The sequence below is a fragment of the Adiantum capillus-veneris genome, chromosome 3, assembly GCF_014529385.1.
Source record: "Adiantum capillus-veneris isolate H3 chromosome 3, ASM1452938v2, whole genome shotgun sequence".
NCBI lineage: Eukaryota > Viridiplantae > Streptophyta > Polypodiopsida > Polypodiales > Pteridaceae > Adiantum > Adiantum capillus-veneris.
The window spans coordinates 68,291,041-68,298,772 of NC_140933.1; positions in this window are offsets into that span (position 1 = coordinate 68,291,041).

Here is a 7,732-nt window from a genome sequence, read left to right on the forward strand (position 1 = left end):
TTTTTCTGGTCATCCTGGATTGAATAAGACATATGAAAAGATTAAAAGTTCATTATTTTGGTCGTGTATGAAATTGGATGTTAAGAATTATGTACGTGAGTGCTTTCAATGTCAACAAGTTAAGATTGCACATAAGAGGATGCATGGTGACCTTCGATCCTTAGACATTCCTTTACAGAAGTGGGAGTCTATATCCATGGACTTTATCATTAGACTTCCTACTACTCGTGGAGGGTATGATTCGATCTTTGTGGTGGTAGATAGACTCACAAAACAAGCTCACTTATTTCCTGTAAAAATAACTGATACTGCCTGGACCATTGCACGTGTGTTTGTGAAAGAGATATTTTGTTTCCATGGCATGCCCAAGAGTATAGTGTCTGACAGAGATTCTAAGTTCACTTCTCATTTCTGGAGAGTGACTTTTGACTCTATAGATACCCAGTTACGCATGTCTACTGCTTTTCATCCTCAAATTGATGGGAAAACGGAGAGAGTGAATCGTATTTTAGAAGATATGTTACGAATGTATGTCAATGAAAACCAATCTAATTGGAATGAATATCTGCCTTTGGTTGAATTTGCATATAAGAGTCCATATCATATATCTATTAGGATGACTCCGTTTGAGGCAATGTATGGCTATAACTGTCCCACACCTATTAATTTTCTTAACTCGAGGAATAAGGTAGAACTGTCACGTGAGATGCTTGAGAAAATGGATAACAAGTTGGCCAAAATCAGGGGGAATATTAGAGAAGCTCAAAAGAGACATAAATTGTATTATGACAAGAAACATCAGGTTGTGGAGTATGAAACTGGTGATATGGTTTTCTTAAAGGTTATTCCCGAGAAGTCTCATTTGATTCTTGGAAAGGATAGAAGATTGTCTCCACGATTTGCTGGGCCATTTAAAATTTTGAAGCGCATTGGTTCATTAGCTTACAAATTGGAATTTCCTTCTCATGTTAAAGTGCATTTTGTATTCCATGTGAGTTTATTGAAAAAGTATGTTCCTAATGTGCATCATGTTTTACAAGATAACTCTAAGTTGAAAGATGACGGAACATTGACTGTAGAACCAGACTTAGTGCTAGATAGGCATGTTAAACATCTGAGAAATAGAGACATTGTGGAAGTTTTGGTTAAGTGGAAAAACTATCCAGTAGAGGATACATCATGGGTTGATCTTAGTGTTTTGCAAAGAGAATTTCCCTCCTTCCAACTCTGGGGACATAGTTAATTTTCATAAGGGGAGAATGTAATAGGACTAATCTTTTAAGTTCTTAAAGTCGAAAAGAATATAGTAGGGCATATCTTTCGCTTAGCACCATTTGAAAGATTGTTGAATAGTCGATTAAATAGAGCTTATATGAATGAGTTTGAGATATTAAGAGAGAATATATATTCTTTTTTTTAACTAATACACTAAACACGTATTTGATAAAAATGAATGAATAAGAGATAGTCTGTTTATGAACATTAAAATTGAGATTTTTGTTAATATCAATGTTTTATAATTATGTGTTTTAGCTTAAAATGCATGGTAGGCTTAAAATAAGTTGAAAAAGTAGCAGAGACCCAAAAATAAAGGTTTTAAGAGTCGTGACCTAAAAGTTGCGTTTTCAGCCAAAGCAAGACGTTTTTCGCAATTCTGTCCACGATGCCTTGTAGACTAGACCTATTCCCGTCGTTTTGAGTACTTGGATTACTCTGTTCTAAGTTCGTTTGTAAAAGTTATGATGAAGACAAACAGAAGGCAGCAGCATTGTAGTATACACAGGGACAGGCAGACATACAACATCATACAACTCTCTCTGCTATCAACCAACAAGTGGATTTTTTTCTTTATGGTAGACTATTGCAATTGAGATTATGAAGATACATAATTATGTTTTTTTACTTTGATTATCATGTTGAGTTGGTTGCACGAGTATGTTCTTTTGGCTATTTTGTAGGCGATGCAGAAATCAATGTGTGAAACAGGATCTATGCCAAATGTCATGATAAGAATCTAACCTTCACGGATCGCTTAGGGATCACGTTCTTATCTTACTCTCACAGGTATACTTGGCACGAAAATCGAGTTGACCGAACTCCTAAAAAGCAGCTATTTTGAGAAGTCGCATGCTTTTCGAGGAAAAGAATAAAGGGTGGTGCGTTTGGGGATCATTCACAGATCTCCTCTTCTGCGAGTGCGAGTGCGAGTGTAAGTGCGAGTGAGACGCTGCATGCAAGTGTTGAGATGTAGAGAGAAAGAGAGAGAGACGAGACAAGAGACACACCATATACGCTCCCAAAGACTGATTCATATTGAGGACAAGATACAAATATATAGGTGAGACCAAGTTCAGTAGAGTGATCCATGTATAGCTCCAACACCCCCACTCAAACAAAGGTCTCTAGCTTTGGATGAAAAAACCCTTGGGGAGTTCAAGGGAAAAACCCAAGCCCCTATACAATGTGAAATATGAACCAGCGGTGATGATGTGAAAGTGAATTGTGCATCTATGTACAAATGTTCAAGTGACTTAGATATCACAAGGTGCAAATGTGGAGTGTGCATAGTGCATGGTACCTAAAAGATTACAATGTCATATGTACAAAGCTATTACAATAGAAAAGAAGCTAATCTAGAAAGAGTGAGGCCGAAGCAACTCCAAGCTCCGAGCGCAAGAGGATGAAACGTGACTCATTGAGGCCTTTGGTCAAAATGTCTGCAATCATCTGGTCACTTGGACAGTGTTCAACCATAATGGTTCCCTTGCATACTTCATACCTGACATAATGATAATGGACAGCAATGTGCTTTGACTTATTATGTTGAACATAGTCTTTTGCAAGACTAATAGCACTTGTGTTGTCACACCGCAAGGGTGTGCTAGAAAGAGGAGAGTGACCAATATCAACCAGCATTTGTCGAAGCCAAATCAACTCACGAGCTGCAAGTGATGCCGCAACATATTCTGACTCAGTCGTAGAAACTGCAACACAACGTTGTTTCTTGCTGGTCCAAGAAACAAGAGAACCATTTATAAAGAAGCAATTTCCACTAGTAGATCGCATAGATAAATGTGAGCTTGCCCAGTCTGCATCTGTGTAACCCAAAAGAGAAAGAGATTGCATAGAATCCGATGTGAGTTGTCGTCGATAGACTAAACCAAAATCTGTAGTGCCTTTCAAGTATTTCAATACACGCTTTGCAGCAGACCAATGCTTAAGAGAAGGACATGCAAGATGTTGTCCAAGATAGTTAGCAGCAAACAGAATATCAGGATGAGTGTTCATGCCAACAAACTAAAGACATCCAATCAAGTTAGCATAAGGTTGATTTGTGACAAGTTGACCGCCATTGTCAAAAGTATTCTTCGTAGAGCTCGCAAGACAAGGTGTGTTGGCTGAATGTGCAGATTCGATACCAAATTTTTGAATAGTATCTGCAATAAACTTTGACTGTCGAAGGAATAAAATACCTTTTGTACGGTTCCGTTGGATTTGAATGCCAAGACAAGAGTGAATCTCTCCAAGATCCACCATATCGAATGCAGAAGACAATAACTTTTTCACTTGCTGAAGAAATCCCAAATCATTGGAAACAAGGATGATATCATCCACATAAAGAGCAAGAATCACAAAACTGCTACCCTTGTGTTTTATGTATAAGTTGGGGTCTGACGAGCAAGAGATGAATCCTTTAGAGGTGAGAAAAAGATCAAATTTTGTATACCAGGCTCGGGAAGCTTGTTTGAGACCATATAGTGCCTTATGGAGTTGAGCAACAAGGTCTTCTTTACCTGGAATAAAAAACCCTTCTGGTTGTTCCATATAAATTTCCTCTTCCAAGTCACCATTAAGAAAAGCAGTTCGCACATCCATTTGATGAGCTTCTAAATCAAATTGAACAGCAAATGCCAATAAAACTCGAACACTTGTAATGCGAACAACTGGTGAAAAAGTCTCTTGGAAATCAACACCAGCTACTTGGGAGTAACCTTTTGCAACTAAACGCGCCTTGAACTTGTCAAAAGATCCATCTTCTTTTACTTTTGTTTTATACACCCACTTACATTTAATAGCTGTACGACCAGGAGGTAATTCAGTTAGTATCCATGTACCTTTAGAGATAAGAGAATCGTACTCTGCTTCCATAGCCTCTTGCCATTGATCCTTTTGTGGTGAAGAGATAGCTTCATCATAAGTAACGGGATCTTCAGAAGTAGAAAAAGCATTATCAGCAATATCGTCATCATAAACATGACATGAGCCATGTTCAAAATCAATAGGCAGATCAACAAAAATATCAATAACATCATTGGCAACATTTGGAATGGATGGTTATGAGGAGGAAAGTTGCTCTATAGGAAGAGTTTCATCTTCTGAAAGAAATGGAAAAGCCTGAAGCAACGATTTAGTATCATCAGAATCATCCATGGACCATGAGCCTCCCATAAGCTCTTCGTTAAAAGTAGCATCACGATTCACAATTACTTTCTTGGAGGAAGGGTCATAGAATTTGTAGCCTTTGGAAGTGTCAGAATATCCAATAAAAATAACTTTAAGACCAGGAGCATCAAGCTTTGTTCGTGTTTCTTTGGGAACATGAATATAAGCAATACATCCAAAGGTTCGAAAATGAGATACAGAAGGAATGTCACCTGTCCATGCTGTGATGGGTATCTTACCAGAGGGTGCAGTAGTAGGAAGATGATTCTGAATAAATGTTGCTGTCAAAGTAGCTTCAGCCCAGAAAACACGAGATAAGCCAGAATGAATCAGCATACATCTTACAGCATTGAGAATAGTGCGATTCTTTCGTTCAGCAACACCATTCTGTTGAGGCGAATATGGAATAGTGTGTTCATGATGAATTCCACTATCAGCACAGTAACTCACAAACTCTCGAGAAACATATTTGCCTCCATTGTCACTACGAAGCTTCTTAAGGCGACGACCAGTTTGAAGTTCCGCAGCCTTGTGGAATTGTTTGAAAACAGATAAGGCTTCAGATTTTTGTCTAAGTAGAAATACAGTCGTATACCTTGAGAAATCATCAATGAAAGTAATGAAGTAGCGATATTGTGATCTCGAAGAAGGTAGAGGTCCACATATATCAGTATGAACAAGATCCAAGATGTCATGAGAATGAGTTGTATTTGAAAGAGGAAAGGGTTTACGATTGTGTTTCCCAAGAGCACAAAATTCACAAATTCCCATATGGGGATGGGCTTTAAGATCCATGCCATGAACAAGATCACGACGTTGAAGATCAAGGAGTTTTGAGAAATCAGCATGAACAAAACGGTGATGCCATACTTTGCAATCATGATCACCTGGAGCAGTGACAATATTTGCTACAGCATCATTGAGAGAGATTTCAAACAAATTACCGTTTCGAGGAGCAGTGGCTATAGTCTGTCCATCTTTCTCAATTCGGCACTTGGTATAATCAAATCCAACAAACAGACCAAGATCAACAAGTCTAGCAACTGAAAGAAGATTACGTTGAAGATCTGGTACATGTAATACTCCTCGCAAAATTCGAGTGGAAGAAGATAAGGTACCAAGATATAAGTCTCCAATACTCTTTACTTGACAAGTAGTATCATCAGCAAGATAAACAACACGTTGAACTGGCAGTGGATGATAGTTATGGAGCCACTTAGACTGATATGTCATATTTCCTGTAGCACCAGAATCGACAATAAAAAGTGATCCATCACGTACATGAAGTATTCTGTCTGGAGCAACTGAACATAGGACGTAGCTTGTTTCTGGTACAATGTTGTTTGGATGTTCAGTAGCATATGCTCTATTCCGATCTGTGTCGAATCGACGCTTATAGCACATATGAGTGGGATGATCAGATCGTCCACAATATTCACAAGAAGAAGAAGAAGAGTCTCTAGATAAACGTGGTTGTTTTGTGGTAATATTGTGTTCTTCATCATATTGATGTGCCCAACAATCATCTTCAGTATAGCCATTTCTGTTGCAGTAAGAACATTGCTTATTAGGAAATTTGAGACGAGAGAAAATATTACCGCGACGGCCACCTCTGCGGTTTCCTCGTTGAAATGGACGCCTTCGAGCATAAAAAGCACGTTCCATTTGTTGTGACTCAGTCTCCTCTTGTGAAATCATATCTGTATCGTGACCAGCATTCTGACGTTCTTGACGTTGAGAGTATTCAATTAAAGACATGCAAGCTTGGTCGAAATCAAGACCATCTTTATTAGAGAGAATAGTAACAATGTTATCATAAGAAGAGTCCTTCACCGTATCAAGGAGAAGTGTAATCAATTGCTTTTGTGGAACAGGATCACCGGCAGCAGCAAGTTGATTAATAATAGATTTGAAAGACTCAATATGTCCCGTCATGGCAGTACCAACTTCATATTGTAACTTGTTAAGCATACCTCTCAAATAAAGTATTTCTGTAACAGATTTCTTGAGCTGCTTTATCACGTCATTGGCAATCCGTATAGGCAACATTCCAATCTTCAAATATAGGTCCTTCAGTGATAAGCACGTTATCATTATCCGTATCAACAGGCTGAGGCGGACAAACACGATTTCCAAGAACAACATCGGAGAGTTCATCGCCTTCAAGAATTAACAACATCTTTGCTTTCCAGCCTGGAAATCCTTGACCTTGGAAAGGAGGAACAGAACGCTGGCCAGAAGGAAAGCCGTTGATGAGAATATTCATAGCCATATCTTGTTGCGAGAAGACGTATAAGATAAGATCGCAGAATCTGCACACCATATATGGTGAAGGCCGCAATTGAGAATGAGAGAGATATGAGTACTACGTTCTGTCAACGATAAACGTAAGAAGGATGCTCAAGGAACGTCCAAAGATGTGAGAGACGTCACCCAAAAAAGACAGGGTAAAGGAGACGTTAATAATAAACGAGTCCTCAAAATAGAGTGGCGTGAGACGTAAGATTGACGGCCACAATATGAATAGCAAAAAGCTAAATCTTCTCGAAAAAGTTAACGCCAAAATAAGAAAAACGATCATGGACGCTTCACGAAGAAGTAGGACGAAGAAAGCTGCGTCAAGCTCTATTGCAGTAAAAACAGCATAACTTTCTGCTACGAACTCCGATTGACGCAAATCTAGAACTCAAATCGAAGAGCTCGAGGAGACGAACAAGTTTTGGATGAAAAGTACCATTGCGCTATGCTGCATTGCGCTTTTCCCGTTTCTCCAAATTTTGAGCAGAACAGCAAGAAAATTTGAGATGAAGTTCAGGGTGTCATTAACAAGAAAACGTAATCAACGAATAGATTGATTATAAATAAACGCCACATAAAACACTAATCATATTCTTCTTAACACAAAACAACCACAGTTGACAAGAATCAATGTTCAAAAATAAAATTTGTAACAATTTTGAATCTTACATGCGAATCGCATACACATACTGTTGTCGCCATGATTTGAATCGGCGCGTGATCGTTACCGCTCTGATACCATGTTGAGATGTAGAGAGAAAGAGAGAGAGACGAGACAAGAGACACACCATATACGCTCCCAAAGACTGATTCATATTGAGGACAAGATACAAATATATAGGTGAGACCAAGTTCAGTAGAGTGAGCCATATATAGCTCCAACAACAAGCGGATTGAAGCTCGGGGGTGGTCGGGAGGTTCGAGCTCCGTACAATGGAGTGCGCCCATATATTCCATTGCTCCTCTGTTGTATCAAAACTCTGCAAAAATC